General features: G+C 45.0%; 1 protein-coding gene and 1 pseudogene across 2 annotated transcripts in view; both read right to left on the reverse strand.

Moving 5' to 3' along the window:
• Lyn (LYN proto-oncogene, Src family tyrosine kinase) overlaps positions 1–8,750 on the reverse strand; it is a 124,077-nt gene extending 115,327 nt beyond the window's left edge. Inside the window, exon 1 of one of the 2 annotated variants that reach the window (XM_006992640.4) lies at positions 8,471–8,750. The gene's annotated coding sequence lies outside the window, so the exon portion shown is untranslated. The remainder of the gene's footprint in view (positions 1–8,470) is intronic. The other variant, XM_006992641.4, reaches the window with a different exon arrangement.
• LOC143271730 (mitochondrial import inner membrane translocase subunit Tim8 B pseudogene) lies at positions 8,656–15,265 on the reverse strand (annotated as a pseudogene).
• Positions 15,266–18,173: the final 2,908 nt, after the last annotated feature.

Below are 18,173 nucleotides of genomic sequence, written 5' to 3' on the forward strand. Positions count from 1 at the left end.
TCTCTAAGGAAATGCTCTGGCCAATCATGATCTCACACACACACACACACACACACACACACACACACACACACACACACACACACAAGCCCAGAACTGGGGGCTGGAGAGACTGCTCAGCAGTTAGGAGCACTGTCTGCTCTTCCAGAGGACATAGGTTCAATTCCCAGCACCCACATGGCAGCTCACAATTGTCTGTAACTCCAAGATCTGACATGCTTAAGAAGACATACATGCAAGCAAAACACCAATGCACATAAAATAAAAATAAATGAATTATTTAAAAAAATAAATAAAAAATAAACCCAGAACCCAGGAGGCCAAGGCAGGAAGGACAATGATTTTTGGTTAGCCTGGGTTCCAGAGCAAGTTCAAGGTTAGCTTGAGATATATAGCAAGATAAGTATCAAAAAATAAAAATAAGTAAAGACTGTTCTTAAAGCAGGACGTGATGGCACAAACCTATATCCCTGGCACATGGAAGGACTGAGGCAGGAGGACTGCAACTTAAAGGCCAGCCTACAGTACCTAGGATGACTTTGTCTCCAATAAAGAAAGAAAAAACAAAGGGAGGAAGGAAGAGGGAGGGAGGGAAGGAGGGGAGTGGAAGGCCGGGAAAGGGGGAGGAGGAGGAAGCATTCTTTATTTACATTTCTGGGATGCAGTTTACAATTACTTTTGGCCCTTGATATCCATGGATTTGGCATCTGCAAATTCAACCAACCACTGACAGAAAATATTCACAAAATGTGTCACTGTTGAACATGTATGGACTTTTTTGACATTACTCCCTAAACAATATAGTCTAACAAGTATTTACATTGTTTTTATATTGTTTTAGGTATCATAAGTAATCTAGAGATGGTTCAGTGAACACGAGAGAACACGTGAGGTCACACAAACATATCCTTGAGAGACTCTGGAAGCAGTTATCCACAGATCACTCAGGACAATAGCAGCATCCTTATGAGCGGCCTGCAGCCCCTACAGCCCCAAAGTTCCCTGACCGTCCTGCCTGCCTTCTGCGGCCACTCTGTCTTCATTCCACCGTTCTTTTACTGCCGGTTTTTAGCTCAAAAATATATGTATTCTGTTAAAAAGCATTCAAGGCCAGCCTGGACAACTTAGAGAGACACTGTTTCAAAATAGTATATTTTTAATCCAAAATGAGCTTATGGGGAGGGTTTCCAGTCCTCTTGACTCGGGTACTTGTACTGCTGTCCTGTCATGGAAGAGCTCCTCAGCCAGCCTTGTTTTCCCACTTGTACGCTGACAGGACAATGGAGCCGACAACACACGAGGCTACCGTGTGTTCGTGGCCAACAACCGTGGCGTTTAACAGCATCCTGGGCATTTCACATCCCCAGGCAGGAACCAGGGCTCTGCACCAGGGCTTTTCTTGGTTTCCTCTTCTCCTCCTCTGGAGAGGGATGAAGGAGATCCTTTGTGAGAGGAATGTTCTGGAGTGAGTAAAGTACTCACCTCTGAGTGTTTCAAAAGGATGAAAATTAGGCCTGATGGTAGAGTACCTGCCAGTGTCGTACAAATAAGTAAATAAATTAATGTATAAGATAAAGGTGAGAGTTGGGAGTGATTGGTGGGTGGCAGAATGCTTGCTTAGTACACACAAGGCCCTAGATTTAATTCCCAGAACCACAGTAAATAAGTAAACAAATCAGCATCCACTTATCCCCCAGGAAAAATACTATTAAGACTTTAGAATAAAAAAATTGATATGCAGATCTTACAACTGGTATTTCCCACCTATGAGCATTATTTCAAGAATGCTATCATCTTACCTTTCAGTTTGTATTTAGCTGTTTTATTTACTTATGTTTTTATAAAAGGAAGCATTTTACTTTGGCATCAGATCTGAGTGGCACAGTCCATGACCCGTTGGCCCTATGCGCTGGGCCTATGACAGAGAGGTGCATGGTGGTTGACGCATGTGGCAGATAACACACTCATCTCATCACTATGAAATAAAGCGGAGGAAGAGAGAAGGCCTGAGGACACACTGTGGCTTCTAAGAGAGCAGCAAAATGACCTGAAGACCTCCCAGGAGGTCCTCTCTGGGAGTTCCCACTTCCTCCACACAGCGGGAGTGAAGTCTTAAGCACAAAGTGCTTTGGAAAACATTCCGATTGCACATTGTGGCCGGGACAGATTTATTCTGATTTAAACATTATGTAACGTAGACATGTATTAAAATATTACAGGCACTCCACAAATGTATACAATTTTAATGTATCAGTTAAAAATGTTTGAAGATTTATTATTTTTATAGTTATATTTTTGGAATTATAATATAATTATATCATTTCTCCCTTCCCCTTTCTCCCTTCCATGCCTAACATGCCTGCTGTCTCTCAAATTCCTGGCCTCTTTTTCTTTAATTGTTGTGTGTGTGCAAGCATGCGTGCGTGCGTGCGTGCGTGCCGGCGTGTATGTTCCTAAACACATAACTATAACCTGCTCAGTCTGTATAATGTTACCTGTAAGCATGTGATCTCAGGGTGGACCACTTGTTGTAGCATAAACAACTGGGGGCTCTTCCCTCGGGAGGCTGTCCCCGACTCCCGTCATCCTCCAGTTGTATTCAGCTTTTACAAAGCACTTCGGGCTGGGGAGGCTGCTCCACAGCCAAGCACTTGCAACCCAGAGACAGGGTTCCCGAGGAAGCTGGCTAGCAAAACTAGTGAGCTCTGGGTTAGCCTGAGAGACCCTGCTGCAAAAGAATGATGTAGAACCTCACACCTCCACACACATCTGAACACATAAAAACCCATGATAAGGAAAAAACAAAACAAAACAAAACAAAAAAACAAACTTTGCCATATTAGGAAGTATAATCAAATGCGATTTTGGAGGCATTTACAAGTTATTCAGTTGTACGGATAGATGTCTCTTTTTTTTTTTTTTTTTTTTTTTTTTTTGGTTTTTCGAGACAGGGTTTCTCTGTGTAGCTTTGCGCCTTTCCTGGAGCTCACTTGGTAGCCCAGGCTGGCCTCGAACTCACAGAGATCCGCCTGGCTCTGCCTCCCGAGTGCTGGGATTAAAGGCGTGCGCCACCACCGCCCGGCGGATAGATGTCTCTTAATTTGTATTTGAATTGTTGGGGTTTACTTTGGTTTTTAAATGGGATAGCGCTGTTTTGATCACGTTGGCCCCAAACTCCAGAGCTCAAATGACCCTTCTACCTTAGCCTCTTGGGTAGATGGTGCCACAGGCCTATACCACCCCACTCGGTGGCATTTGTATTTCTTTAATAAATTGCTAGTGAGGCCCAGGCTCACGTCTGCTCACTTGCAGCCAAACAGAGTTCCCCAATATGACTCAGGACTCCCAATCACCCCGATACAAAGGAAGATTCCTTAGTCCGATTTTGGTGTCTTTTTTGTCTGCCCACTTGTTTTTGCATGCTATGGGCATAAGGAAAACGTGTTTCTAAGACAGATTGTGCTTCTGGAGGTCTGACCATCACAGCTGTATTCCAAGAGTTTAATTATAATTCAGGAGCTTTAAAAACAGCCCTAAACTGCTATAGTCAAGACAGCATATTGTGCGACCATTTAAAGATTGTGAAATCTTACTTTGAGTTTCCACCAGGGGAAATTTCAAAATATACATCTTTCTGGGGCTGGAAAAATCAAGACTGTATATTTCCAAATATACAACTTCCTGCTGGAGGCCTTTGCCTGAGGAGAGTCTTCAACCTTCCTCCTCCACATGTCCCCTTTCTCTCCCTTTTTCTCCCTCCTTTCCTCCCTCCATCCCTCTGTCTCTCTCTCCAGGGAAAATTGACTATGAACCTGCAGACCAAGCAGGGGTGGTCAATGGAACCCTGCAGGAAAAGAATTCTGGGTGATTTGAAGGGAGGGGCCGCAGGCAAATGACCAGAGTGTGCAGGGCGTGGGGGGTATCACTTCCTTTGTGCCTCTCCCTCTGGCCGAGTTCTGCTCTCAGCAACACAGCTTTCCCGTGGAAAGCAGAAGTGGTCCCGTCTCTCCAGACAGCCTCTCAGAGACCAGTTTCTCCACTCCCTCTGCCCCGTGGGAGTCAACACTTACGGGAAGAGTGGGGCACCCACTTAAACCAAATACCACCAGCCATCAGGGCTGGCCCACCTCTGCAGTCTCCCTGTGGACTCCCAGCACTCAAGAGTGGCCCCTCAAGGTGGTAGAGCCTCCCACAAAATGCTTTATTAGTACACAGAAAGGAGGGAACTAGAGGAGGTGTGTTCAAGAGTAGCTTCCAATCAGTGTGGCCTGCAGTCAGAGAGGTGGCAAGGGAAATGTTAGCTCTCACAGAAAGTTGAGATTGGACACAAAAGCCAATAATGACTTTAAAATATACAGTGTAGGAGAGAAAATAGAACAAACTAAAAAACAGTCCAGGCTACACATATGGGAAGGCTCCCCCTTGGCCAGTGAGACATTTAGGAAACTGCTTCTCAAACTGATGTGTTAGCGAGCCAGGCATGGTGGCACACACCTATAATCCCAGCATTTAAGAAGCAAGCTTTATCAGGAGTTCAAGGCCATCCTCAGCTTCATAGTGAGTTTCTGACAAGTCTGGGACATTTGAGACCAAGTCTTAAAAACAAAATAAATGACTGTGATTTTAGCATCTATGTGGTTTTATAGGACACCATTTAGGGTCAAGGCTTCTGAACAGTGACTGTGGGTACGATAATGAGGACAAATGTAATCTCTTTCCATAACTGGCCGATTAGCATCCTGCCAGTGACAAGGAGGAGTCACACTGCAAAGGCATCGTAGGTGATGGGCAGTGGAGTCAGCGGGACTTGCAGAGAACGGTCCTGACTGCAACTCAACTTTCAAGAAACAGTTTCATGGCCAGCAAAGAAATTCAATGGCTTAACCTGTAAGAAGGAAAAGTGAAAGCCAGAATAAAAAGAAAAAAGGCACAAAGAATAAAGAACTAAGGCTACGGCAGACTGTACTTGCTAGAATTTGATTTAATTATTTGCGCTTGCTGTTCAGCATTACAGGGAAGTCCTTCTAGATAATCAAGACAAAGGTGAGAGAAGACCTAACTTGACTCTAGCCTGTCACAAGCTTTCTCACCCCTCAATTAACACCCCATTTTCTACATTTGAGCATTTCCCCTTAAATGGGAACTTAAATGTTGGAAATGATGACAGAGTTTACTCAAAATTGCACAATCTAAGCATCAGGAAACTGGGTAGCTGTAGAAATATTTCAGTGTTTCTGACTGGAAAAGAAACTTCCTCTTCCATTTCCTTCTCTTCATTATTAGCCTTCAAAACTAGGAAGCAATGACTACAGCAAGATGAACACTGGCCCACATGAGGCACTCAGAAAGTCAGGCCTTCTACATGGATCCTAGAGGATGTCCATCTCCATCGTGAATGATGCTCTTGTTATAACAGTTATGTAGAGCTGGTAGAGCTCATGGACAAGGTACTTCTAGCAAAGGGGCCGGAAGTCTTTTGACAGTCCTCGGACATTCCTGGCTAACGAGTAAGTGTCATAAGCAAGGCTGTTCCAGCAGACTTTTGGGTGTTAACCTTAGCAGTTATTATGGATTATCCACACCAAAGAGAAAACTGCTGAAAATACAGGAGATGGCTTCCTGGAGATTCACGCCTACAGATCCCCATACTTAGTTCAGAAAACTACCAAATAAGTAAAATTACTCTGTAATTCTCTTTCTCAAATATGTACTAAATAATAAATTTATTTTAAGTAATTGGCTACTGCAAAGTAGGAACAGTCAGAAAACATACCTATAATATCCAAAGACCATTTAACCGTCCAATCTCAGACAAGTCCCTGAATCTCATTTTGTATCTGTCCCTTGCCTACTGCTAGGGAATCATGAGGAGTCCAGATGAAGTCAGCATTGAGGAGGCTTCTGAAGTCACATACACACACACACACACACACACACACACACACACACACACACACACAGAGAGAGAGAGAGAGAGAGAGAGAGAGAGAGAGAGAGAGAGAGAGAGAGAGAGAGAGAATTATCTTCATTGCTAAAAACGGCTCAAAAAGACTCCAGGCTGGTTTCATTGCCAGCGTATCACTCCCTGGCTAATGTCCTACTGATTGGGGTGCTCTTTAATGTTGTATTAATCTATGCATCCTAGGGACCGTTGGTCCCAGTGAGATGTAACAATGTCTTACACTGTGTATGTGTGTGTTGTGTTCTGATTATGAAATCAGGGTAGGTTTATATATGATCATACGGTTTCATTTCGCTAAATGACATCTCTATGGGAACAGACTCTAATTAGATGCTCCTGTGATTTATTTCTGAACACACACTAGAGGAACGAAGAGGTCTTCAAAGTCACAGATCTGCAAAGCTGTGCCCGACCATTTTTTCTGCTTAAAGGAAGCCACTAGCAGTGGAAGGGGGGCGGGGTATTAAAAGCACTGAAAGATAAAGAAGGGTGACTGTCTCCACAGAAACTGTCTTACTGCACATCAAGACCTCCTCCAAAGACAGAGAACAGTCATGAACAGGCACTTCCATTTGGGCTCTGGTGCTACTTGACAATGTCCTCCCACCCTGTTACAGAAACCAAGACAGAGGGACCAGAAGCCTACAGCTCAGGGTGTCCAATAGGCACACCTTCCTTCCTCCTTCCAAGCAATCTCCACAGAGCACCTGTCAAGTACCAGGAACCCGGCCTTCCTTTTGAGCAGAAGAGACAAAGCTGATGTCATGGCACTGTCAACGCCAGAATGGACAGTGTATAAACATGGACATATCCCAATATAACTGCTGCTGCCATGAGGAAACATCGACTCAATCAATACACGGCCCAAGTGGGTGTTCCAAAATTTCAACTCTGGCAAATGGTCCTATACCACAGTTCTGGATTCCTGGACACTGACCTCTCTTCCTTCACATCTGTTGGCCTCTTCCTGGCTCAGAAGGTAACCACACTCACAGCCCAAGAGGCTCAATACCAAGGGCTCTTGTGAGCCAATTTTAAAAAACAAAACAAAAAACAACAAACGCCCCAAATCACCCTGCTTAACTCCAAATGAGAACCTGGATAGGCAGTCTTAGGGGGAGGAAGGATTCCCCTCACTAAAGAAAGAGAGGCTCCTGTACCCCAAAGGGCAGAGTCTGTTTCCCTAAAAAATGCTATGGGTGTTGATTGCACAGAGAAAACACCCTACAGCGGGCTGAACTTCAGGAGCGAAGCAGGAGTCCATCCTTCCCTGCTAGGTCTTAGGGCCTCTCCTTGGAATGAGGGAATCAGAGGAACCTGCAGGACAGCACACCTTTCAGGTCTTTATTAAGCAGATTTTTTTCAAGTCAAATGGCTCACTCTGATTTGTGGTCTCAGGTTTAAAATTACCAAACTGCCAATACCCAACCAAGGACCTTCGTTTTCATAGAGTATCAGCTGTACCAAGTAACACTCACATAATGCGGCATATGTCCCAGGACTCTCAGTGTACTAAACCTATCCAGTAGGTTCATTCTGCATTAACGAAGAAACCCAAACTGGGAATTTCAATAATCTGCAGTCACACACAGCTGCGAGACTGCATGGCCTAGATTCCCACCTGCATTCTGAGTGGCAAGGATGTTGAGAGGATTGGCATAATGAACACAAACATGGATATTCAAGGAAACGAAGAGACAACCACAAGCGCCTAGAGTAGCGGGACTATAGGAAAAAATACTACATAAACAGCATGGGGAAGCCACTACAACCAGCCAAGATAAGGCAGGCCAGTGGGAACTGTCGCATACACCCTTCCCCCAGCCCGAAAGAAAGGCATCCCTGAATTCTTAAAATAACTCTAGCTTCCTCTTGGCCAAGGCGTCGGACTGCTCCGTTGTCGCCAGAGAGAAGCCCGGCTCCGCGGGAGGTCGAGCTCCAGCCTCCGCATTAGCTGCTGGACGTCACCACCTTGCCCCGAGTCACCAGGGACCTCAGCCAACAGCTAGCCTTAGAGAGGGCCGAGGCCAACCCCCGTTCTCATGCTTGGGGACCCAGGGTCTTGCCGGATGACCGCTGCATCCCAGGTGACCCACTCCCGAATCCCCGCCGCGCTCCTTTCTTGGTGGACTGAGGCTTCCCTGTCACGGAAGACAAGCTGGAGCGGGCCCGCAGGTGGCCCACGTCAGCGACTCAGGGACGCCCACCCTGTGCGCACCTCCCACTACGCCCCCGCGCCGCTCCGCTGCGGACACCTGCGGAGCCGCCGCCCCCGCGTCCCCCGCTCGACCGCCCGGGCGAGTCACAGTCACTCCGGGCTGGAGGCATCCGAATGCTCACACCACCGGGGGTAAGCGCAGACAAGAAACGGCGCACGACCTTTGCTGCCGCTGCCTTTGCTGCGCCGAATCTCCGGGTCCCTAGCCAAGCAAGCGACCTGTGCTCCCGCAGTGGCCCAATCTTCGGTCCACTCGACGCGCCCACCCCGCGCTCAAGCCCCCGACTCACTCGCTCGCGGTGAAAGTTTCGGGGCGGCGGAACTCCACGGTGACTTCAGTTCAAAGCGGTGCACCGGACGGGACGGCCCTGCGGGGCCCGCCTGAGAAGCAGCTGCCGGCCCGGGTAGCAGGACGCGTGGCCGGCGCTTGCGGGTACACTGCGCGGGGGACAGTGCCCGGCCTGCAGCAGGCTATTTAGCTGCAGAGCGTCAGCAGGGAGGCACCCGGCCCGGCTCGGTGGGAGAGGAACTGGCTGTCGTTGAGCTCGGCCAAGAGGTCCCAGCTACTTCCTGGTGCTCGGATTTGCATACTGTGCTGGGAGGGCGGGGAAGTGACCGTTTGGTTCCTGTCCAAGGTTTGGTATTTGGTGTGGCCACCGCACAGGGTTTTGCAAGCAAACAGACTTTGGAGACACAGCATGCAAGTTGGGAGAGTGGGGGCAGCCTAGGAACCAGCATTCTTCCTTAGGAAGATCCTGGGGTCCTCAGAAGTCGCGAAAACTTCCACACAGCTTTGCCTTTCCTTCCCACCCAACTTCTCAATGTGCCATAAGTGGTGTGCGCCTGGGAGCAGAGGCTGCAGGCTCTGATCATTGCAGTGTTTGGAGCTTTCCACGGAGAAAAGGATACCAGCGAGTTGATGTTTGGGGAGCTCTTTACCTTAATAATCAAAACAGAGCAAATTCTTCAAAGGTGTATGTTGGGTTTGCGCAAGGTTTCACTGGAATGAGGAGTAGGGACTAGCTGTGGAGCTAAATGGCCTGGCAATCGCTGGTCTCCTCTCCAGGAAAATGGAGATAAGGAAGACGACTTAGCAAGAACTGCCTGTTGTAGCGGGCTCACACTAATTAGCATACAGCCACGGTGGTTGTTAATGCATTCCTACAAACGCTTGTCCACAAGCACTGTACACAATGCTTGCGTTCAGTGGGTGCCTAACCAGTGCTTGTTGCGAGACTGCGTGTTCAAACAAAAGTTTCGACTTGATAAATGCCTCTTATTGAACCAAGGTACACAATTAGCCTCGGTCACTCTGATGCTCACTTATGCTTATCTGACTTCTGTTTCCCCAGATCCTAACACCGCAATACCTGGTAGAATTAACAAAGAAAAGTGTGGACACTGTAGGAGACTTTGTGTATTAATAGTTGGGTGCAGATGGGAACCAGACATGGCTCTAAACACTCGCTTTGTTGTATTTGCAGTGTGGATAACTGTCTCCCCCAACTGCAGTCCAGCAGGTCAGAGCAGCCACCTTGTAACAAAGTCCAGTACAGCTGTCATTTGTTGCTAACGAAGGAGGACTGACACTTGCAAGCATAATGATGCATCCCATTTTTGGGGTTTGGTTTGTTTTTTTGTGTTTCAAGACAGGGTTTCTCCCTGTATTACTGGCTGTCCTGGAACTTGTTCTGTAGACCAGGCTGACCTCAGACTCAGAGATTTGCCTGTCTCTGCCTCCCAAGTGCTGGGATTAAAGCCGCGGGCCCCCACCACTGGGCACACCCACTTTTCAGTCAACCAGTGACTACAGAGACGAAGATGGAGCTGAGAACGTCTCTGCGGTGTCATAGCTGTCACAGCTCTCACGGTGGCCGGACAAGGCAGCACTACAGCATGTGTGGTGGTGCTGGTGCCAACGAGCCCGCCATGCTGCCCGTCACATAGCAGCACAGCACAGAGAACTGACAATGCGAACAATGACTTGGCATGGGATACCTTTATTTTAAGGCCACCCATTTTACTTCCAAAGGCACAGTGTGCTCAAGGCTAGTCAGTAGCAGGCTTATGTTGTTTACACGACTCCTGACTGCATCGAGAAGGACACAAAGTGAGAGACCTGGAGCACTTAGGTTTAAGTGAGTGTACCCTACGATGTCCACACAAAGACAAAAATCACATAAGAGCACACTTCTCAGACTGTGTCTGTCACTAAGCCACAGGTGACTATACCTCCTTAAAAGGAAACAGTAGGAGGATGATTATTCCTACAATGAACATGGCTACTGTCACTTTCCTGCTGAAGAGTAGCCAGGGGGTTACCCTGGGAATCTGCTGTGCATATGAGTTGTTATCTGTCAGGTATCCTATGGAGCAGGGTTTCTCAAACTGTGGGTCACAACCCCTTTAGGAGTCAAACCGCCCTTTCAAAGGGGTCACCTAAGACCATCAGAAAACACAGATATTTACATTATGATTCATAACAGTAGCAAAATTACAGTTATAAGGTAGTATCAAAAATAATTTTATGGTTGGGGGTCACCACAACATGGGGAATTGTATTAAAGGGTCACGGCATGAGGAAGGTTGAGAGCCACTGTCTAGAAGAACTCACCACCTGAGAATCCATGTCCTGGCATTTTTGAACGACCTCTTCAATACATTGGCCCTAAGCAGTAGCACTCTTACACTGAACCTTTGAAGTCTTGGCTAATGGCAAACAAGAATAGCAGTAAATTATTTGGCATTGACTGTCACTGGTGCTCTTTCCACTCTCCTGGGAATCTTCCTCCAGAGGTCTAGATTTCTGAGCCCAACATGGGCACTCTTATAAACTCTTTGCACAAGCTCCTGGTCGACTTTTGTGAGAAGAGGCAGAGTGGACACAAAGCTTCCCTTTAACTCCTGTAAGCCTGGCCAGAGACCCACATGACCCACGTGGCCATACCACAGAGGAGCAGTGACAAGCTGAAGTCCAATTAGTGGTCACAGTATCCCCGTGGCCAGACTTACACAGACCAATCAAGTCAATCTCTGGAGGGGAAATCCAACCGTTCTCAAGCTCCCCAGATTGCTCTAGTAATCAGCCACCACTGGGAACTACTGAGAGAGACTCAGCCAAATGCAAGTTGCTCATTTGCAGTGTGCTTAAAACTGGCGTAAAACCTGCTGGTTTGGGGAAAGTGTACTACAGAGAAGAGAAGGCTCACTTGGCTGCAATGGTGCAGCAGAATTTTACCAGGGAAATGAGTAATAGTTCATCCAGATTCTCTGGAAGGAAGGTGACTAGTGATCCCTTTGTGGTAACCAAAAGACCGGGTAGGTTCTTCAGTGAACCTCCTACTCAACCCTCACAACTACATCCTCGTTTTTACAATGTGTAGGTAAGAAAGGCTCAACATGGGTAGGCAACTTGTTCCAATTCCCTCTGTAAAGTGGATGGGTTGAATTTGAACTCTGTCCTGTGGATGACATCGAAGCTTTCTATTAAGTCACTTTCTCAGCCTGAGATGCCACAGACAAAGCAAAGCCCTAGTAAGCCCCAGCCTTGCTCGGTTTCCCAAAGCAAACAGTGAGAAATCCAGCTCTAAACCATGTTAGTCTGACATTACGAAGGAACAAACAACCTAAACAATATGTTGTTAAAACTGAGCCACATAGTAATGATTATGACACCAATAACATAATTATAAGTTTGAATCTTATTAAAGTTAATCTGTCATATGATGACACACAGAAATGTGCTGCACTGTAACTAGACCAAAACAGTGAACTACACATTAAAAATTGCCTCATACAGCCAGATTAGAGGTTTCCAAGGTCTGCCTGGTACTGTCTGGAAGGTAAGAATCAGTGTGACCATTTTCTGTTCCTTCTGAGGAAGGGCAGCTCCAGCCACCCTCCCCCAGTGTCCTTCCCTCAGATCTTTAGTGTGGATGCCCCCTTCTCATCTCCTATCAAGCTGGCTCCACGACTTTGGTATCTGCCTTGTCCTCGGTTCAAATTCTACAAATGCTTTCATGGTTTCTAAGCAGACTTCTGGTCTCCAGAAACACGTGTTAGTTTTCATGTAGACATTATTTCAGAATTACAGGAAAGTATCCAAGGGAACACAAAGAATCACCATATATTCTTTGCTTAATTCTCCTATAATGTTTAACCATACTTTTGTTCATTAGCACTCTCCTCTCTCATCCATCTTCCATCAATCAATCTCTTTGCATATAAAATATCCTAACTATTATCTGACAGCTTCAGGAACAATAATCCTTTGCTCTCTAAATATTTCACCCTGAATTTCCTAAAATAAGATGCCTGGGGCTGTAGAGGTTGTTCCCCAGTTAAGAGCACTAGCTGAGAACTGCTTTTATGAGAGTGATCCTTAGTGTCTTCATGTTATCTTCTGTTCCAGTTTGCTTCCTGTTTTTGTGACAAACAACATCACCAAAAGCAAGTTAGAGGAGGAAAGGATTTATCTGGATTACACTTACACACAGTCCATCACTCCAAGAAGCCAGGGTGGGAACTGAAGCAGGAACTATGGAGAAATACCTCTCTCTACAGATAGGTAGGTAGATGGATGGATGGATGGATGGATGGATGGATGGATGGATGGATGGATGGACGGACAGACGGACGGACAGACTGACAGATGGATGGACAGGCAGGCAGGCAGATTATACATACCAGGGCCATTGACCCACAGTGGGCTGGACCCTACCATATTGATTGTCAATCAAGAAATTTTCTTACAGACATGGTCACAGGCCAGTCTGATTGAGACAATTCTCAACCGTGGTTGCCTCTTTTCAAGTGACTCTAAGTTATGTTAAGGTGACAAAAATAAATCAAGATCTTGTCTCTTCTTTCTGTCTATAGACATGCTCATCCCTCCTTTTTCTTCATTTTTTTTAAAATTTAAAGTATGTTTATTCAGGAACGATGGTATAGTTTAGAATTGTATGACAGAGTGGAGGGGGAAAGGTAAATGTACCTGTTCTTTCAAATTCATGACAGGTGACTCTGACATTCAGGGAAAGTAAAATCAGTATTCCCAAGAATTCTAAAAAAAAAAAAAAAAAAAAGAAGAAGAAGAAGAAGAAGAAGAAGAAGAAGAAGAAGAAGAAGAAGAAGAAGAGCTCTAGCTGTTTTTGCAGAAGACCCCTGTTTGATTCCCCAAACCCACATGGGGGCTCACAACCATCTGAGGGAAACACAAGCGTCAGTTATTTTGTAGAACCCACATGGTGGCTCACAACCATCTGAGGGAAACACAAGCGTCAGTTATTTTGTAGAATTCTCTCTGAGCTTCGTATTCCCTCACCATTCAGGTGACATCCTTTTGGCAAGGGACCTCTCTCATAAAGTGCTTTTTTATTTGTCTCAGTAAGGAGGGCATCAGGAGGTACAAAGGGCCTGTATCTCCATCTCTCCCTGCACTAGTAAGGCTAACGTTGATCACTTGGTTAAATGGATCAATTAATTTCTTTCTTTCAGAGAGGGGCTTTGATAGTATAACTTTTTCATTTTTCACCAAACTTTTACCCACTAAATATGAGCATTCTGATAATCCTTGAATAAAAAGAGCTTAAAGGAATTAGATTGTCAGTTAAATAAAGTAGAAGGGATTTTGAAACCTAAATGACAAGAATCAAGGAGAAAGCACAAACAGCATCCAGTTTCCAGAGCAGTTTCCCAGTGTAGTTTAATCAGAAGGCTTTAGCACAATGAAAGCAATTGCATGAAACAGGAGTCATGCAGGAAGCTGGCACTGGAAGAGGCTGGTGCTTTCTGGAGGCAGACACAGAAGTCAGAAGCCTGCACTGATTAGGGAGAAACCACTTCCTTTGGGAGAAAACATGGCCACCTCCAGAAGCAACTCTAATAACACAGACTTTGATCTTAAAACATGGAGAGATGCTTCATTCCTGCTGGAAGATGTAGCTCCAGTAATTATTGCCTTGAAAGGGCAAAGGACAGATAAGTCTGTTGACACACAGGCATTGAGAGAAAAGACTCTATGGGTAAAAGAGATGACAACCCATTCTCAGGCAGGACTAGGAGTACTGCAGAGACACACGGGGTCACAGATGCAGAAAGGAGTAGTCTGTCACTGAGTGCTGAGCTATGGTGCTCTTCCCACCTCCTCATCTACCTCCTCCTCTTCCTCTCCTTCCTCCTCCCCCTCTCTCTTCCTCCTCTTCCTTTATTTCTAATACTGAGCTACATGCCTAGCCCTGACTGGCTTCTAGATTCTCCTCCTCTTCCTGGGTGGTTGTGTTATGTATAGTGTGGCATGAGCTTACCGTCTGGGTGGAGGGCTTGCCGGGTGAGTTGAGTTCTGCTCTCATATCTATAGGGATGGCCTTGTGCCTTGCACTCTCCTGCTAATTCCAGCTCCCAGCTTCAGCCTGCCCTAGCACAAGCCTCCTGGCTGCTGGCCTTTTTCAATTCTAAAAACACAGCTGTCTCCACCCTATCCATTCTCTTTCTCTCACCTTTTTAACTTCATATTCCAGAGATTAACTTTTTAAAACATTCGAGTTGTTTAGGTTCCAGCACCAACAGACGTGACAATTGACTGCTCATAAGCTGACACGAGCTAGACAACTTTTCCTCCACTAGAAGTCCCCCTGCATAATAACAAGTCCTGTGTCTTCTGTCATTCTCCTGAGGGCCCGCCTGCTGACCTCCTTTCTGGACATTCTGTGCAAACTGACCAGTGATGGCAAGAGTGTTAGTGAAGCAGTCCACACAGCTAGTGACGCAGTTTTCAGTACGAGAGTCTAGCCAGTTCTCTAGGTTTTCCACATACTCATCCCAACATGGCTCCATGACGTGGTGCACCTCTGTTGGGCATTGAGCCTTCTGCTCTTCAGCGGCCAGCAGGCACTGAAACGCCACTTTGTCTGCCTCACTCAACTTGGCTATTGTTGGTATAGGGTGCTACATTGGCCTGCTGTTTTTTGAGACAAGGTCTTATGACATAGCCCAGATTGCCTCAAACTTGTAATTCTCCTGCCTCTGCCTCCAAGGTACTGGAATTACAGACATAAACCACATGTCCATCCATATCAACCTTTCATGTTGGGCCAGTGAGAGTCTTTTGGGGTCTGGTTGATGTGCTGTCTCTCATTTATGGGTCCACCTTCTCAAGCAGTGCTATTTCCACTCTCTAAGGCCCGCCTGTGTACCAGGAGCAAGAGAGGCATTGTATTTGATTCTTTCTTTCCTTCTTTCTTTCTTCCTTCCTTCCTTCCTTCCTTCCTTCCTTCCTTCCTTCCTTCCTTCCTTCCTTTCTTTCTTTCTTTCTTTCTTTCTTTCTTTCTTTCTTTCTTTCTTTCTCTCTCTCCCTCTTTCTTTCTTCCTTCCTTCCTTCCTTCCTTCCTTCCTTTCTTTCTTTCTTTCTTTCTTTCTTTCTTTCTTTCTTTCTTTCTTTCTTTCTTCATTTTTTCTTTCCTTTTTTTTTTTGAGATAGTATCTCACTATGTAGCCTACGCTAGCCTTAAACTCATCACAATCTTCCTGGATCAGCATGAGTTATCACAATCCAACTATATTCACTTCTGAATAAAGTTTGTTGACAGCCATCACATGAACACAGCCAGATGAGGATGTTGCTATAATGTTGGTAATTACTCTCTTTATCTTACTGTTCTTATCTTCATTGGCCAGTTTTATAACATTTTTATGTGTGTATGTATATGTCTACATGGGTGTCTATATTTGCCCATCTTGAATGTTCATTTTTCCAGTCCACATTATCTTTGAATAAAGTTAACATCTAATAGTACTTCTGATTTTGTGCTGCTAGAAGACATCAACTGAATCCATGAAAAATTGTAAAGCCAGTCGAACATGTTTTGTTTAATACCAATTCTTGTCCAATGGCCACTATTGAATGTGAAACAAGAAGTATGTCTCAGAAATGTATAGAGTCTAGTTGTGTGGGAAGTGTTTATGTGCCTTAACAAGAGTATCAATGGCTGATGTTCCCAGAATATGTCAGACTAATAGGTTGGTGATGTCCTGCACCCTGGAAAGTGTCATGGAGATCACCACGGCTTTGTTATGGTCACTTGTCATTCATTATCTCCACCTCCAGAAAACTACAGAGAATTTGACCATTCCTCCAGGGCATTTGTTAGAAGCTCAACTGACTTCTAGAAGGCCGAGTTCTTCCCAGGGTGGGTTTAGGATTTTCTTTGGCTCTGGGTGTATCTTTTTGTAGATCTAAATAGTTTATATGTACGTGTTCCTCGGAAATCCTGTTAGTTTTAATCATTTATTGTTATGTTTTAAGAATGTCACTCCCCAAACTGTACCCTCCCATGATAGTTAGTAGCTGGCTCTGACTTAGGGATTCTTCAGTTCTGATTATAGGTAAGATTCAAAGGTACAGAAGAAAAAAATCCATCACAAAGTTAGAATTTCAGACAGTTCTTAATTACCCTACTTCACAATAGGAGAGTCTTAACCAAACTAACATGATTTTGAATCTGGATAGCAGTTTGTGATCACCAGGAGTGATAGAAGAGGTTGTTTTGAATAAACTGTGCTTTCTTTGGCTTTGTCCATCTATACAGAATCACATTAAGCCTGTAGAAGTCTTGGGGATGGGACAGTCAAGTAACCCAGTTTTCTAATCTGTTTGTCAAGTGTCTGATTGTCAACTTGATTAACTTGATGGGATAAAGGAATGCCTAGGGTTTTAGTGAGGACTACAACCTCATGACTATCCCCTGGTTGTAGTCATGAGGATATTTCCAGAGATGGTCAACGGAGGGAGGGATGGCTTTTGAAAGCTCTCAGCACCATTCCATGGGCTGGGGCTTGACAATGAGTGAGAAGGAAAAGGAAGATAGTTGAGTCCCCAGCACTCTCCCTCCCCACTTCCTGGTCTGCTGAGATGCCATATATTCCTACCACCCACCACCATGCCTTCCACACCACGAAGGACTGTAGCCTCTCAAGTCATGAATAAAAAGAAAGTCTCCCATGCCCAAGTTGCTCCTGGATAGGTATTTGGTCACAAAAATGAGAAAAGGAACTGTAGATGTAACCAACCGTCTTATTAAATAAGAAACACAGAAACAATGTAAAAGAGAAAGCCGAGAGGTCAGAGCTCAGAGCTAAAATCTCACCCTTCCTCCTGCTGTCCCAGCTTCGCGAAAAGAGACCTACCTCCTGTCGGTTCGTATTTTTAAAGTATGTTGTTCTGCCTTCTCATTGGTTGTAAACCCAAACACATGACTGCCTCGTCACTGTCTGAATGTACAGCCCCCTAGTTCTTAAAGGCATATGTCTCCAATGCTGGCTGTATCCCTGAACACACAGAGATCTTATGGGATTAAAGGCGTGTGCCACCACTTCCACACTCTTGCTATGGCTCTAATAGCTCTGACCCCCAGACAACTTTATTTATTAACATACAATCAAATTAATATTTCAGTACAAATCAAAATAATATTTCAATACAATTAGATTACCACCACATTTCCCCTTTTCTATTTTAATAAAAAGAAAAAAAGCAAAAGGTTATGACTAACAAAAGAAAAACTATATACAAAAGTACAATAACTATATACAATATATACAAGTAATAAATACCTAAACAGGTATTTGACGAATCAGAGAAAATAATTCCATTATCTATCCTATTTTGATAATTCCAAGATGTATCTAATGTACTTTCTATCCTAATTAATTTTCAACTATAACTAACTAATCTTCAACCATAACTAACTAATCTTCAACTCCCTCAGAGACCCAAGAAGGGAATAATATTAGCTAACAAAAATAAAAACAGGAAGTGCATGCAAGCAACTTCCAAAAAATTTTGTGAGTTGACAGAAACAGCCAGCTGCCTGGGCAGTCACCTGAGGTTTCTCCGCAGTGTTGGGGCATCATCTTCAGCCTATAGGCTTAGTGTATCTGACAGACTAATTTGTGAAGTAGGATGTACACAAGGTCAACAGTTCAACCTCACATTGG

This window comes from Peromyscus maniculatus, chromosome 2 (assembly GCF_049852395.1).
Source record: "Peromyscus maniculatus bairdii isolate BWxNUB_F1_BW_parent chromosome 2, HU_Pman_BW_mat_3.1, whole genome shotgun sequence".
Lineage (NCBI taxonomy): Eukaryota > Metazoa > Chordata > Mammalia > Rodentia > Cricetidae > Peromyscus > Peromyscus maniculatus.